Below are 18,025 nucleotides of genomic sequence, written 5' to 3'. Positions count from 1 at the left end.
GGGAGGGCGAGATATCGTTGTTGCTGGCGCTGGGGTTGGAGAGCTCTTTGACGATGCTGAAGAGTTCCTTGCTGTTGTGGGTGTTGTTGTCCAGTCGTTCTTTGAAAGCTGTCCTTTTGGTGGTGCGGATCAGCTGGTGGTGTTTGTGGATGGCGGTCTTGAGGGCCGTCATGTTTTCTGTAGATTGGTCTTGGCGCCAGGCTGTCTCGAGGGTACGGCAGGATTGCTTGGAGTTTTTGAGGTCATTGGTGAACCACATGGCTTTCTTGCTGCCGGGTCTGCTGGGAGGATTCTTCAGTGGTGCAAGGGCATCGGCGCTGTTGGTGAGCCACTGTGTGAGGTTGCGGGCTGCTTCGTTGGGGTCCGTGGTGTTGTTGGGAGGGTTCTGGCTCAGGGAGGCGGTGAGCTGGTCAGTGGTGATCTTGCTCCAGCATCTCCGGGGGGCCTGTTGCTGGTGGTGGTGGGTCGTCGTTTTCCTGAAGTTGAAGTGGACGCAGCTGTGGTCTGTCCAGTGTAGTCCGGTGGTGTGGCTGAAGGAGATGTGGTTACTGGAGGAGAAGACTGGGTCAAGCGTGTGGCCGGCGTAGTGGGTGGGGGAGTTCACCAGTTGCTTGAGTCCGAGGTTGGCGAGGTTGTCCAAGCAGGGTAATGGTGTTGATGTCATTGCTGTTTTCCAGGTGAAAATTGAGGTCTCCTAGGAGGATGTAGTCTGGGGAGGTGAGGGCGTGGGGGCTGATGAAATCAGTGATGGCTTCGCTGAATTGTGTGCGCGGTCCCGGGGGTCTGTAGATGAGGGTATCTCTGAGGGTGGTCTTGGGGTCGGTGTGTATCTGGAAGTGAAGGTGCTCGGCGGCTGTGAGGCTGTTGTTGGAGTTGGTCGTGATGCGGATGGTGTTTCTGTGGACGATGGCGATACCTCCTCCTGTTTGGTTGGCGCGGTCCCTCCGGGTGCTCTTGTAGCCATTCAGGATGTCTATGGCGATGTCGGGGGCTGAGGAGGCGTTCATCCAGGTTTCTGTGAGGAAGGCGACGTCCGGCGCTGTAGTGTCGAGGAGGTTCCAGAGTTCGACAGCGTGCCTGTGGATGGAACGGATGTTGAGGAGGATGCACTTGAGGTGGTTGTCGCTGGTCTTTGGCCTGGTGGGTGTGGTGCAGGTCTGGAGGCAGGTGAATTTGCAGGCCAGGCAGGTGAAGGGTCCGTGGGTGCGTTTCGGGGTGGCTCGGTGGCAGGCGGGGGTCTGGCCGGCGTTGAGTGCGTGGAGGGTGGCGGCATCGTAGCTTAGGCGGGTGGGCTGGTCACGTCGAGGGCCAGGGGTCCTGGTGCTGGGCGCGGTCCAGGCGCGGACGGGCACAGACGGGCTTGCCTTAGGCGCGCCTTCGGTGAGCCAACGGCGCGCCCGTTGCGCGCGGCCTCCATATGAGTGGGAGAGGGAGGGAGGAGCAGCTGGGAGCCGCGAAGACCAATGGGAAGTGAGGGGGCGGGGCCACGGGGGACGCGAGCGGCGGGAAGGAAACAGAAGGCAAGAGGGGGCAGGGGGGGAACGGCCACAGAGAGCGAGGGGTACAAAATGAAGAAGGGGTACAAGGGGACAATCAGCAGGGAGCAAGGGGTACAAAAGAAGAAGGGGTACAAAAACGGACTACCAGCACAGTACAAAACAGTACAGACACGAACCAACGGTCAGCAAGGAGCGGAGCAGCAGTCAGCGGACCAGACTGCAGGAGGCAGCAATGTCACACAGGGGGGGAGCTGCGCGGAGGTAGAGGGAGCGACCTGCCTGTACACTGAGTCAAGGGTCGCTCCTCTTACCAGCGTGCGGCCTCCATATGAGTGGGAGAGGGAGGGAGGAGCAGCTGAGAGGCGGGTAGGCCAATGGGAAGTGAGGGGGTGGAGCCGCGGGGGACGGGAGCGGCGGGAAGGAAACAGAAGGCAAGGGGGGCAGGAGGGGGAATGGTCACAGAGAGCGAGGGGTACAAAAAGAAGAAGGGGTACAAGGGGACAATCAGCAGGGAGCAAGGGGTAAAAAAGAAGAAGGGGTACAAAAATGGACTACCAGCACAGTACAAAACAGTACAGACATGAACCAACAGTCAGCAAGGAGCGGAGCAGCAGTCAGCGGACCAGACTGCAGGAGGCAGCAGCATCACACAGGGGGGGGGCTGCGCGGATGTAGAGGGAGCGACCTGCATGTACACAGGGTCATGTGGTTATCAGAGACTAATCCCTTCTTGTGAATTCGAGAAATTTTCTAATGACCTCTGAGCTAGCTGGCACTCACAATTAAGTCTAATATATTCGATAGAGGCCCAGTCGACCTAAGTCCTACGTCACATCTATAGGATATATTATTCCAATGCGCAGAGCCTATTGGGAATATAGGAACTACACTACAGAAGGTCAAGGTAAGAAAAGTGCCCTCTGGGTAAAGATCAGACATGGTATCCATGCCGGCTTCACGCAAAGATCGTAATGGGCCCTCTTCTTGGGTAACTGATATCGCCGCATGATGCTTCAGCGGCAATGCCGAATCATATAGTGTTTTTTTGTTTGTTAGCTTACCAATGGCCTGCCATGCTGCTATAGTAGTATACAGTGTATTAATTTCACTTTTTGGGGTGCCTCTCTTCGAGTGGGTGAGGATACCAGCGAGTGGGATAGGATGTTTGTCACCGTCCTCTACCGCCACATGAGGAGTGAAGGTGTGTGGGTTATACCAATAATATGCATACTGTGCCTGTGTGCAGAGATAAATAATATAACAAGCATTGGAAATGCAATAGGTCTCGCATTAGAAAAGTTGGAGCTATTGGTCTTGTAAATGACAAATATTTTATTTATTTGTTGGTTTTTAAAATAGCTAAATTGATAGCTTTGTCATTTACAATGCCAATAGTTATAACTTTTGCGAATGTGACACCTATAGCATTTGGAATGCAACATGCTTTGTATTTACGTGACATAGATGGCAGCTCTGGTCGTTAGGCCACATCTCTAGAGAGCAGGAGAGTGCAGCAGGGGAGAGAAGCACAGCAATATATAGATTCAATGTATGGATACTTTAAGTTGATATAGTGAAAATCTACACAGATCCGCCCATGAGGGACAGACCTTCACAAACCAGCTCCAGAACATCACATCAAATTAGGATACTTTGCTGCTGATTTTACTGCAGTATTTATCCTTCTGCAGGAAAACTGGAATTGACTGCGAAGTATGTCACAGTGGCTACATTAGGAACGCTCTTTGGGGTAGAGGGGGGGCACAGTCTGCCGAATAAGAAATGGGATGCGTGAAAGAAGAAACAGTTCACTCTCAAGGGCGCAAACACCCCACCATTTTAAACATGTAAACACAATTACAGCGCAATGTTTGCAGCCTGCCAGTGCGGGCTGCCTCGCATTCCTTTTGGTTACTTTTGTCGTAATCGTTTGCACTGCAACTAAAAGAAAAGGGCAACAAAGGGACATCGGAGGAACGGGTCAGGTTTACAAATAAAGCCTCAACACTCACCCTGCAAGTGACGCCCGTCACATAAGCGCCCAGATCTCGGAGTGGGAGGTGGAGGCCTCTGCGCCCGGATCACTGATGACGCAGACCAACAGAGGAGGAGGCAGCAGTGAAGATAGAAGACAGACAAGGATTGTAACTTTCATCTTTAAAGTACGTGTTTCATTGATCTCTGGTGTGCTCTCGTACCACAGCTTTATAGCTTGGGAACGGGAACTACAACTCAATAACACGCCTAATAATAAATAAATGATATCTTGATGCTCCTCACAAAGACGGCGGTATGGCAGGGATGGCTTTGATGAGTGGGAGGTAGTCAACCAATGGATATTTATGCTATGGGCGGCATAGGTAATGAAGGGTAAGGAGGAAGGCCTCATGCTGGGCTTTTTGTAGGCGGGGTAAATGGAACTAAAGCAACACTGGCGGCCTGACCTGACGGTTTTAACATAACGGCAGTGGATTGGACTAAAGCCAAAGGACTCTTCCTAAAGGGAGCGGCTCAACATGGCCGCCATGGTGAGAGACGTACATGCTGTGTAGCCCAAGTAACTGCAGCGGATTGAACCGACGCCAAAGGACTCTTCTTAGAGGGAGCGGCTCAACATGGCCGCCACTGTGACAGAAATAGTGGTCTACATGCTCTATAGCTCAAGGAACAGAAGCCGACTGTATTGAAGTCAAAGGACTCTTAGAGGGACCGGCTCAACATGGCTCCCACGGTGAGAGAAATACATGCTCGGTAGCCCGAGTAACTGCAGTGAATTATACTGAAGCCAAATGACTCTTCTTAGAGGGAGAGCTGATCAATATGGCCACCAAAGCGTAAGACATGCAAAGACCGTAACACGGCGGGCAGGGGAGGGGGCGGAGCGGGGAGAGGGGAGAGGTGCGACACGGCAGGCAGGGGAGGAGAGTAGGAGGAGGAGGGGGGAGGAGAGTAGGGGAGGCACGGCCTAGTGGCCGTGCAAACAAGAAGTGAGGGGGCGGAGCTGGGGGAGGCAGTGAGAGAGAGAGTAGGCAAGGCAGGCGGCTGGGGCCATGTGCACGCGCTTTTAAGCTCAATGCGCATGCGCATTGAGCTTATGTGCAGGTGTGATACACGTGCTGCCGTTCTCACTGAACTCCCCCCTCGCAATACTCGGTGTGCTGTAGCTTTGCTCACCAAGGACATCAAACAGCAGAATATACAGAACTGAATATTGTGCTCACACAAGATTACAGTTTTTCTGACACGCACAAACGGGCCAGAAGATGCGTATCCAACCTGTGATGACAAAAACCAATCCTCGTACCACACCTGTGGTACACCTTTAACAATACTTGGAAGTTCATAAGTAAACCTATACTACCATCTACGCCGGGGAGCTCCAGATTCTTTTCTTTGCTATATAGCACTTGTAGCCATGATCACAACAGAACTGAGTACTAGAATGCAAAGCAAAAACACAGATCTGGTAACTTTTTCCAATGGGTAAATGGTCTTAGGTACGAGTATTTAAAATATAACAGGACTTGCTGACTCCTGTTTTTGATAACGCAGCTCTGTCTACAGGAAGGAATCTAACTTTAAACTGCAATTAACTTTCAATGCCCATGTGCTTTGGAAACAACGTACTTGACTTCACATTCAAGGCCCCAATAAAAGTCATGCTTTGAAACACAGCTCGGTTTCTTCATTGAGGTCCCTTCACTCTGCTTAAACCTCAAGTCGGCTGTGGAGTCCCAACTTTAAGAAATACTGGTGCTTCATTTATGCAGGAACTTGCAGGTGGTGGAACAGACACTCGATTTTGTGAACCACTGCCATGAGCTTATTTTTCATCCTAATTTGGCCACAAGCAAAAAATAAAAGGGAGACAAAGGAGGACTAAAAAAAGATATGAACACAGTGACCAATGTTGAAAGCAGAAACCGAGAAACGTGCAAGTGAGAAATAGAGGAGACTTAGGGAAGTGGAAGAAAATACACAGCTAACGTGTTATCTAACCAATCGACACCACCAACGTAGCGCTCCTAAGAAACCTGCTCTTGTGATTTTTTTCATCAAAGTAAGCACTGAAACTAAGTCTTAAGAGTCGCTCACCTTGTCCTACCTAGCAGGACAGTCAGCAGCGCGGCCAGTAGCCCGGTCCTCCGGAAGCGCGGGGAATCAATCACTTTACAGACAGGCAGGACTCAAAGGGGCTTTAAGAAGAAGCACGCGCACCCGCAGCTGAATGAAAGCAGCCCTGCCTCGTGAGCCTGCTGCTGGAGAGCGGGGCCTTCCTGGCACGCAATGCAGCAGAGGGTTCCCGTGCAGCGAGACTGTCTTCCCTTGCTGAGGCAGACTCTCTCACAGCACTCCTCGGGGAGGGTAGAGGGGGAGGTGTGCGGTGCTGCGGAGGCGAGCAGAAAAGTGTTTTATTTTTATTTTGTGCAAACATTAAAACTATATTTTCACTTTTATTTTCTTTGTGTTGTTTTAGATCATTTTTGTCTACGCTGTGTCTGCCTGCTGGCAATCTAAAACCCACAGACGCGAAAGTGAAAGCGCTCAGGCTGGGTAAACACAAAACCTGTAACGTGATCCAGGAATGCAAGTGGCACACTAAGCGCCCCTGCTCAATCCGCTCGCACCTGACACACTATGAACAAGACACAGGACGCATGGGCTTTCCCCAGGAAGATGTAGTCAGCCTGGGAGGGAGGGGGAATGGGACACGGCAAGAGGGGAGTCTGCTACTCTAGCTTCCAAAGTCCGACAGGCTGTGCGAGCGGGTGGAAGGCTGTGACGGATGTTGTTTTCCCGAAAGCTGAAACGGCCGGCAGGAGAGGAGGAGGAGAGTAGGAGGAGGAGGGGGGAGGAGAGTAGGGGAGGCACGGCCTAGCGGCCGTGCAATCAAGAAGTGAGGGGGCGGGAGAGTAGGCAAGGCAGGCGGCTGGGGGCATGTGCACGCGCTTTTAAGCTCAATGCGCATGCGCATTGAGCTTAAATTTCTCGTGCACTGCAAGGAATCGCCACGATTCCTTGCAAGTTGGTTAAAAAGTTGGTAAGCCCCCATAGTCTCGCAAGCTCGATGCGCATGCGCATCGACAGGCGAGACCTAAAAATCGGGTGCACAGGTACCACCTTTGTCATAGTCTAATGTCAACGTGTTCCAGCTCACTCTAGCTTGTTTATTTCCCCAAATGAGTTGCAGTAGCGATGAGCGGAGTGTCTTGAAAAACTGCTTGGTTAGTACAATAGGAATATTACAGAAGAGATATAAAAATCGCTGCAAGATTATCATTTTAATGACCGCTATGCGGTCCGCTAGTGATAATGGTAATGCCATCCATCTGTCCACCTGATGTTCCAGAGGCACACTTGCTTTCCCATAGTTTTCGCGAATCACGATCTCAGGATCACAGTGCACCCAAATACCCAGATATTTAACCTCTGTAGACCACTGTAAGGAATATTCAAGACTGGGGCGGGAGCGTTATCTCAGACAGGGGTATTATCACTGATTTATTCCAGTTGATAGTTACACCTGAAAATAAACCAAATTGTATGTATTCACGCAACAGGGGAGCAAGGTATTGTTGTGGTTGTCTTATGAATAATACCATGTCATCTGCATACTCAGAAATGCCAACAGGGCGATGCATGAAGTTCAGAGCAGTTTCCCTATGGCGCTGTCGAATAATGCACACTAGTGGCTCTAGCATGATTGAGAAAAGCAATGGCGACAAGGGGCAGCCTTGACATGTACCTTTTTCTAATTGGAAGGGTTCTGAGGTCAGTCCACCCACCCTCACTCGTGCTGAGGGATCAGAGTATAAGAGCAGCACCCAACCTATAAAAATTTCAGGGAACCCCATATGTTGCAGTATATGAAACATTTATCCCCATTCAATAGAGTTGAATGCTTTAGCTGCATCCAACAGTACTGCGGCAGCGGGAAGGGCAGGATCCAATACATGGAACATAGCAAATATGGTATAGAGATTGTGAGACGTGGACCTTTCCAGTATAAACCCGGATTGATCCGGCAGAACAAGACTGGACATGAGGGGCAATAATCGATCAGCAAGAGTTTTAGCCAAAATTTTTGCATCTAAATTAATTAGCGATAATGGCCGGTAGGACTCACATGCCAAGGGTGGTTTGTCCTTTTTTAGGGGCGTAATGATCAAGGCCTGTCTCATTGAGGGGGGGGAAGGCATCCAGTCTCATGTGCCTCGCTATATACTTCAAGCAATTGTGGCGCCAGGAGCCCGGCATATTCCTTATAGAATTCCGCCGTGAGACCATCCGGTCCCAGAGCTTTTTTGTTTGACAAAGAGCCTATGGCTGCCTTGATATCTGTCTCCTCAATCGGTTGACTTAGGTACTCACGGAGACCATCTGCCAACCATGCGCATGCAACATCCGACAAGTACTCGGCCAAATTGTGAGAGTCCCCACCCCTATGGGATTTATATATAGTCTCGAAATTGTTCGACTATGTCTGGCGGTGTATAAAATTCCCTGCCTTGATTGTCTACAATTTTGGTGATGTGGTGGTGATCAGAACGGGATTTAAGCTGAGTCACCAGATTACGACCAGTATTGGTAGGCATAGTGATGGTAAACTTGACCGGATTATGATCAGATAGGGTGCAGGGGAGGGGCGTTATCGCTGTGACCCAATCATTCGCCCCCTCACTAAGTAACCAGTAGTCCAAGCGGGACCAAATACCATGGGCTGGCGTGGCATGTGTGCCCTTCCTTATGTCGCAATTTCTAAGGCGATGAAAAATGTGGAGTGAGATCACACCTTTGTAATCCTTATTTTAAAATTTTGAAACTTTCATTCCCATTTCAATTTTTACCAGCGTGCAACACCTGCTTCGCGCTTCGTCTCGTTGTAACGTGACTAAACCCAAAAAAAGGAACCCATTTCAGTTCCATCGGGCTGCACAGCCCCAACACAATTTGAATCCAATGAATCAATTTAATTTTTTATTCTCAACTATGTTTTTCTTTGTTTCACCATGCTTGTCATCCATTTTATCTTAATTTGTGTTCAATCCATTTTATCCAAATAACGCTTGTCATCAAAGTTCACAAAGACACAGGAGTATAGGGTGGGTTTCACACGCCATGATTTTAATCCAATCACCCAATGCATTTCCGGAAGTACATTTCCCTTCGTCAGGGACATCGACAAATAAAAGTACATATTTTGTAATTTAACTTACTGCATTTGCCTAATAAAACATATATTTAATGAGAAACATTCCCCGAAATTTAAAAAACGAAATACATCGTATCTGGACTGCAATCCTATTTGCTAAAACATATTGTACACTAATTTACTACATACCCAGAACCACTGCCATATTGCATCCCGTCTTAATCATGCAAATGTATCCTAACACATAATCTCCCCATTAATTGAACCGGCTTACTATGCTACAAAAACTGTGAAACTTTACCATAATTGAAAGCTGCTTTCACTTATGTACACTCACCATGGCCTGCTACCAAATCTATTCTCTTAAAAATGCATTCAGTTCGTCCTTTCAATCCATGCGTACAGAGACGCTCGAACCTCCTTATGCGAGCTAAACATGAGTGCTAAAACATCCTCTTATCCCTCCCTTTCTTTGTTTGAAATCACCCGTTTAATTAATTACACATGTGGACACCAAAGCTCTAAACCAATCCTCTAACTGGGTTTACACTGTTTCACCATTTGTGTAAACACGATCTTACTGCATCTCCCAGAATGCCATATCTTCTGATTCCCCTCCATCCATGAGTATTCTGTTGTTAACACTTTCATTTCAATAAATGAGGTTATTTGCAATTCTCTCATACAATGAGTCCTTCTTATTAAAAAGTGATGACTCATTATGAAGTGCTTCCCTCTTCGTCATAGTTTCTCACGGAAGGAAACCATGCTCCTGTGCGTTTTCACCATCTGTAGTACTATTTTAATCACAATTTTCCTATTTGTAGCTTCCAATATTCTCCTTGTCAACATGGGTGCAATCTCAGTTGAGACGAGAAAAGTCATACAATGAAAAATGTGGAGTGAGATGCACACCTTTGTAATCCTTATTTTAAACATTTTAAACTTTCATTCCCATTTCAATTTTTACCAGCGTGCAACACCTGTTTCGCGCTTCGTCTCGTTGCGCTGTAACGTGTCTAAACCCAAAAAAAGGAACCCATTTCAGTTCCATCAGGCTGCACAGCCTCAACACAATTTGAATCCAATGAATCAATTTCATTTTTTATTTCAACTTTTTTTAGGTCGAAGCCTGCATTGCAGGGCATGGCCCTGCTGCAGGCAAAGAGATATTGTGAGCAGGGGATTTCAGTATGGCGTGAAGCCACGCCCCTTTTTTCCATTGGCAGGTCTCTTGAAATGGAGGCCTGCCATTGGAAAAAGCTCCTGTTTAGCAGATTTGTCTGCTCTGGATCCCACCTCTTGAGGACTCCATGACCTGCCTTACGATAGCACAGCAATATTTTCAGAAATATTGCCTTGGCAACCATGAGGCAGGTCAGGGAGTCCTGGAGGGGCGGGAATCAGTATCGTGCGCCGCAAGTAACAATTATCACAGCATGAGACCCCACTTATCACAGCATGTCAACAGGCGACCCAGGCTGCTGGAGCACTCAACTATAATTAATGTGCAGTTGAGTGCTCGAGCAGTGTGGGGCGCCTCTCTGCATGCTGTGATAATTTTCACTTTGGGGCCTCATGCTGTGATAATTAGGGCGGCATGCTCTATTTGCAGCACTGAACAAGAAGGTGAAGCAGCGACATTCATTGGAGACACTCACCCTCATGCCCTCACCCCCCTCACTCGCCCTCACCCCCTCACACCCCCTGACCCCTCACACACCTCCTCACCCTCACCCTCACACACCCACACTCTCACACACCCTCACACACCCTCACACTCTCACCCTCACACACCCTCTCACCCTCACACACCCTCTCACCCTCACACACCCTCACCTTCACACACCCTCACACCCCCTCACCCTCACACCGCCTCACCATCACACCCCCTCACCCTCACACTGCCTCACCCTCACACCCCCTCACATACCCTCACACACCCTCACTCACCCTCACACCCCCTCACTCACCCTCACACCCCCTCACCCTCTCACCCTCACTCACCCTCACACCCCCTCACCCTCACACACCCTCACTCTCACACACCCTCACCCCCTCACTCTCACACCCCATCTCACCCTCACACACCCTCACTCACTCTCACACCCTCACCCTCACACCCCCTCACACCGCCTCACCCTCACACCCCCTCACCCGCACACTCTCACCCTCACACCCCTCACATACCCTCACACACCCTCACTCACCCTCACACCCCCTCACTCACCCTCACACCCCCTCACCCTCACTCACCCTCACACCCCCTCACCCTCACACCCCCTCACTCTCACACACCCTCACCCCCCTCACCCTCACACCCCCTCACCCCCTCTCACCCTCACACACCCTCACTCACTCTCACACCCTCACACCCCCTCACCCTCACACACCCTCACACCCTCACCCTCTCACCCTCTCACCCTTACACACCATCACCCTCAAAAACCCTCACCCTCACACACCCTCACCCTCACTCACCCTCACACACACTCACACACCCTCACACACCCTCACATACCCTCACCCGCATAGCATACCAAAACATATCATAGTAAAACAAAACATAGCATAGCATAACATAACACAACAAAACATAGCATAACAAAACATAGCATAACATAACATAAAACATAGCATAACAAAACATAGCATAACAAAATATAGCAAAACACAGCAAAACATAGCATAGCATAACAAAACAAACCATAGCATAACATAACAAAGAATAGCAAAACAAAACATAGCATAGTAAAACAAAACATAGCATAGCATAACATAACACAACAAAACAGCCGAACAAAACAGCATAACATAACAAAACATAGCATAACATAACATAAAAAAGCATAGCATAACAAAACATAGCATAACAAAACATAGCAAAACACAACAAAATATAGCATAGCGTAAAACAAAACATAGCATAGCATAACATAACACAACAAAACAGCAGAACAAAACAGCATAACATAACAAAACATAGCATAACATAACATAAAACAAAGCATAGCATAACAAAACATAGCGTAACAAAACATAGCAAAACACAACAAAATATAGCATAGCATAACTAAACACAACAAAACATAGCATACATAGCAAAACACAGCATTGCAAAGCATAGCAAAACACAGCATAGCATAAGAAAACACAACAAAACATAGCATAGCATAACCAAACACAACATAGCATAGCATAACAAAACAAAGCTTAGCATAACAAAACATGGTATAACAAAGCATAGCATAGCATAACAAAACATAGCATAGCATAACAAAACATAGCATAACATAACAAAACATAGACGCAGTGCACAAACGCCGCCACCGCCGAGAGTCAGGAAAACTCACCAGAGGGCTAGAGGACACTGCCCATATTGCCGCCACCGCCGCCAAGAGTCAGAATTCACCAGACTCCGCGCCGCCGCTCCGGGAGACTGCAAATCCCGGCAGGCACCGCGGCGGCGCGTCAGAGTGACGCGGAAGCGCCCTGAGAGCGCCAACGAACAACCATAAAGGAGGAGCACCCCGGCAGAGCGGGGGAGACGCAGTGCACAAACGCCGCCACCGCCGAGAGTCAGGAAAACTCACCAGAGGGCTAGAGGACGCTGCCCATATTGCCGCCACCGCCGCCAAGAGTCAGAATTCACCAGACTCCGCGCCGCCGCTCCGGGAGACTGCAAATCCCGGCAGGCACCGCGGCGGCGCGTCAGAGTGACGCGGAAGCGCCCTGAGAGCGCCAACGAACAACCATAAAGGAGGAGCACCCCCGCGTCGCGGGACGCGAGCGGGACGCCCGGGGCGAAGCCCGGGCAAAGGGCGGGCCGGGCCCTCTACGGCCCTCATCGGCAGGAGGAGGCAGGGGCAGGGCCAGAATCCCTGTCAGAAGTACAAGAGGCAATCAACGGACCAAGTAAGACTGTATTGTTTGTAACAGCCCCACGTACATTTTCAGCTGCCTAGGCTTTGCGCTATATTAGTTATAATGTCGAAAAAGAACCAAGTACCACAAGCTAATAATATGAAGAACTATCTGGTTCAGACTGTGGAAAAAATCAACTCTCAAAGGAGAGAATCATTGGGTCTTAGTCAGTCACCTGACCTACGTTGTTTATCCCCCTCCCTAACCCCATCATCAGAGGACATAGTCTCTATACAGACTTTCCCAGATGCCAGTTTTATGTGTCCCACAACACTGGAATCCGGCCCCGTGACCAGTAACGTACCATCCGGATCTGGCTCCGAGGTTCTCTTAGTGGACCTTGGGAATCAAGTGGTCAGCGATGAGGACCAGGACATTCCTGCATCCCCCACTGATGATGACACCTCTATCACTGAACTTCCTTCCCGTTCGGATTCCGGGAAAAATAAAAATCCACCTAGGCGGGGTGGTCTAAGATCTGGGACTAGGAGGAAGAGGGTAAATACCCCAAAAGCTCCTCCTAAGGAGACTCGAGGGGGGCGTGCAAAGTCTACTAATACCTTTGATGAGGACTTATTCGATAGACTCACTGAGCTAATTGATTTGAAAATTAAAACCATCGTCAAGCCTTTGCTCTCTAAAATCGATAAACTTCAATCTGAGATTAAAAAGTTGGGAGGGCAGATGAACAAACTAACTGAGGGGGTTGACTGTGTTATGACAGCTGTGGTAAATATGAGTAATAGCAGAAGTCAGGATGACGAACAAGAGAGGGTGATTCCAGTTGTAGCCCCAAGTAATCCACCACCCCAGCTTCCTGACCAACCTTTTAGCAGTTCAGGTACTAGCAGAGGGGAGGGCTCCTTAACGGTTGAGATACCGCCTGCTCAAGACCAACCAACTGACCCACTTCAATTTATTGTTGAAGCCTCCCCGGTCGTCCTAGTTCTGGCGAATGTTCCACCATTAGAAGCTGGAACTGAGGAATCCCCATCTTCCCTGTCTAATAAAGCCCTACAGTGGCTAACAACAAATATGAGATTAGCTCCAGGGGGTGGGCGGCAGCTGGCCCAGGAAATTAAAACAGCCAAAAGGGTCTCATGGCTGGGCAATCGCCCTAAAAAATTCAAGGGGGATTGTGTAGCAGTAAGTTTTACTCACACAGGGGTGTTACCTAACATCCTAATCAACTTACTCCCACCACAACGCAGGCAGGGTTCTGTTGTACCATTGACACTTAAATTCTTTTATGGTGAACAACAGAATGTCACATACCCTAAAACACCAGCTTTTGCCTGGGATTCTAACCCTGATACACACCAGAGATGGGGTTTTGAACAAACTCGCAACGCAGTGAATCATTCTGTACCCCAAGGGTTTCAGAATCCTTTTGCTCAACCCCTCTTACTGTCCAACCGCTTTGCACCCCTTTCATTTTTAGACCACAATGATTGACTTCAGTCAGAACAACTCGTAAAGCCTAGGACCAATGTGCCTGTTTTTAGTATCCTTACCTGGAATATTGCCGGCATTAAGACAAAGGCAGATAATGCAACCTGGTTAAATTTTATATCCAAGTATGACGTTATCGCCTTTCAGGAAACCTGGGACACTAACAACACCTTTTCTCTTGATGGCTTCAGCTACTTTAGTATTCCTGCCGTGGCTAGCTCAGCAGGAAGGGCTAAGGGGGGCTTGATTAGCCTGTTTAAACTTGATATTAAGGGATGCCTCAAGTTACTAGCCTCAGGTTCAGAAAATTGCCTTATCGTTGAATTGTCTCGTGCTGAGTCTCCTAATATTTTGTTTATTAATTTTTATAACTCCAATGCTGCCGATCGCACGTCATATAGTCTCGGTAGATTGGATGATTTCCTGTCAGTCTACAGTGAGGATGTTAATGTATTCGAAATTATTTTTTTAGGGGATTTTAATATACATCCTTGTTTATTATCATGTGTTTGTGATGACGTTGACTCCCCCCCGAACAGTGCAATGGTTCATCTGGCGCACAACAAGCAGGGGGAATGTTTGGAAAACTTTCTTGCTAGATGGAACCTTTATGAATCTAGTTGTGGGGAGGAGGTCAGGGCCCCTACTTTTAAGGGCTCAGACAATGGCTCTATCATTGATTATATTTTTATCTCTGCATGTTTTTTATCCAATGTTTTTATGTATAGAACTGTGACATCTGTTTTTAGTGACCACAACCCAGTTTCTCTGGACATAGGAGAGGGTGAATTATTAGGACGCATCCACGGTTCAACCTTTATGGATGGACCAATCAAACTTAAGGACCAAAGACGCAGACTCAAATGGGACAGCATAACCCCAGAACCGTTCATTCAAGAACTTTTGTTAGATGCAGAGGAAGAGGTTGGGGTCTGCTTATCGAATGATGCTAATGATGGGGATGTCATTTTCGCATTTACTAACATATGCTGTAAGATAAATGGTAGGCTCTCTGTGATCAGTAAGACTAAGACAAAACCTCTTAAAAGATGGTTTGATCACAGCTGTTCCCTAGCACATTCTGCGCTGCTCAACGCCCTCAAATCCGATCCTAAGGATCACGACCTTATTAGGATTAGTAGGGCCTTATATAAAAAAGCTATTGCAGCCAGAAAGAAAGAGCTTAAAGACGAAGCTTGGGCGCAACTTACAGATCCAGCCATATTAAAAAATAGTGGGGAGTTCTGGAGAATTGTTAATCAACCCCTTCTTACAGGCGAGGATAACTCCCCTCTGGAAGCAAATATTCCAGATCAGGACTGGATTCAACACTTTAGAGACATATACTCAGGCCAGTCTCTAGATAAGAATAGTGCTCATGAAGAGTCTACTACCACACTGGGTAACCATCTGCACTTTGAAGTTGAGGACATTTTAGATGCCATTAGTCGCACTCTGACAAAAAAGGCACCGGGACCGGATGGTGTTCCGGCCGATGCCTTTAAATGCTTCCCCAACTTCTGGTCAAGACTGCTCAGCAGGGTTTTTAACGCCTTAAACCGTGACAACATCCCGAAGTCTTGGAAAACTTCAACTATTATCCCGGTTTTCAAAAAAGGCAATAGGCAGGACCCTGTATGCTATAGGCCCATTTCATTGATAGACTCCTCAGTCAAAATCTTAGGGAGAGTCCTATTAGCAAAACTGAATACATGGGCCACCGAGAACAACATCTTGAGCAATGTGCAATACGGGTTTAGACCCAAGAGAAGCACCCTGGACCAGTGCCTCAATCTCCACCTACTGATTGAGAAATACACCAGAGCCAAGGATGGGTCCATGTACCTAGGGTTCATGGACCTCTCCTCTGCATTCGATATGGTCAATAGATCTAAGCTCTGGGGTAAACTGGTTGAGATGGGTCTGGACAGATCTATAGTCAACTTACTGTCCGACCTGCATTCTGGCCTGTCTGCTAAAGTTAGAGTCTCTACTGATGGAAGATGTACTGAAGTGTTTGCTTCTGAAAGAGGTGTCCGTCAGGGATGCATCTTGGCACCTCTACTGTTCACGCTGTATGTGAATGCCCTAGAGCCCGCTCTAAGAGGGGTCACTTGCGATATTCCACGTGCAGGGGAACAGGGTATTCCAGTTCTCTTGTACGCGGATGACGCAGTGCTTCTGGCACGAACGGGAGTGGGGCTACAACGGCTGCTGGATGCTTTCGAATCCTTCATGGGGTCCTTAGACCTGAAAATTAACGCAAAAAAATCCCAGATCATGTTTATGGGTCAGGCTTCAAGGAAATCCGTCCATAAAACCTTTTTCTGCGGAAGGGAAAAACTTGTTCGGGTTACTACTTTCCCCTATCTGGGGATCACCTTTGACGAGAAAGGTAGTTGGGGCCCTCACGTAAAAAGTAGAGTAGCTACACTGGCTAGAACTTCCGCGGCCCTTCATGGCTTTTCAAAAAGACTAGGGGGCAGGCCTTTTGAAGCTATCAGCAAAATATACAAAGCCAAATGTATCTCTGTAGCTTCATATGGGAGTTCCCTTTGGGGGTATAAAAGAGTTGACCCCATACAGACCGCGGAAAACAGATTTTTTAGATCAGTTTTGGGCGTCCCGCAGTCAACCCCATCTTATACTGTCCACCAGGAGCTAGGAGAAGGCTTCATTGGCGATTTGGTTAGAATAGCCCCATTAATCGCATGGCTCAAGTTGTGGCTTAATCCTGAAATTCCCCTAAACCATTCCATAATAAGGGACTGTTTGACCCTGGACAACGTACACAAGATTGGATGGTTAATGTACATTAAGGACAGTTTTTGTAGGTTGGGGAGGCCTGAATTATACACAGCCACTGACTTCATAACATCCAATGACGTTGTCCTCATCAAGGCTGCTATGAAGGACCTTCTTTCCTTGGAGAGGGAGGAAGTCGAACTACAGAAACCCTGTGTTAGGGCCAGCCTCCTGCTGGCTATACCTAGTGGTCCTGACAACTACCTTAATGTGGTGACTAACCCTTATCATGGGTTCATTTTAACAAGTTTTAGATTTAATCTAATTCATTTTAACTTGGGTTTTTACTCTGAGTGGAGTACCCCTGAAAAGGCCCCGCCATGTCCATGTGATCTTTTTTCAGAACAGAGCACAATGCACTTTATAATGTTCTGTAGCTATTATAATGATGCCCGGAGGCAGTTTCTCGTTCCTATACTTAAGGAAGCGGGATTTATTCTGGTCCGACCTGCTCTTATTTACTTACAAATGCTGCAAACTCCCAGGATCATGTTTTTCGTGGCAAATTTCCTGGTAAGAGCAATAAGAAGCAGGAATTCCAGACTTAAGAGTGCAGACCTGTTTATTATCTAGTCGGGCTGATGGCAACTTCAGGTTAACGAATTTTAGATCACAGTGTGTACCTTAGTAGAACATTTATGCGGGGATTATCCCTTGGGATATTGCACTTTATTATGCACTTTATTATTAATGCACTTTAATACCACGCAATTACAAAGTCTTAATGATTTGCAACATGGTACATTGATTTTTATCTGAAATGCTCTTTTTTAATGTTCTAACTGTTTCTAATTGTTTTTAACTGCTTTTTTATTCATGCTATTTGTTGTTTGTGTTTTTATGCCATTGTCTTTGTATGATATTAAGTTATCGCAATAAAGAACTTTGACTGACTGACTGACATAGCATAACAAAACACAACAACACATAGCAGAAAAAAACATAGCATAACATAACAAAGCATAGCATAACAAAACAAAGCATAGCATAACAAAACACAACAAAACATAGCATAGCATAACAACACACAACAAAACATAGCATACATAACAAAACATAGCATTGCAAAACATAGCAAAACCTAGCATAGCATAACAAAACACAACAAAACATAGCATAGCATAACAAAATACAACATAGCACAGCATAACAAAACACAACATAGCATAGCCTAACAAAACAACGCTTGGCA

The sequence above is a fragment of the Lissotriton vulgaris genome, chromosome 12 (genome assembly GCF_964263255.1).
Source record: "Lissotriton vulgaris chromosome 12, aLisVul1.2, whole genome shotgun sequence".
NCBI lineage: Eukaryota > Metazoa > Chordata > Amphibia > Caudata > Salamandridae > Lissotriton > Lissotriton vulgaris.
The sequence above is the reverse complement of the archived record's forward strand: the minus strand, read 5'-3'. Positions refer to the sequence as shown.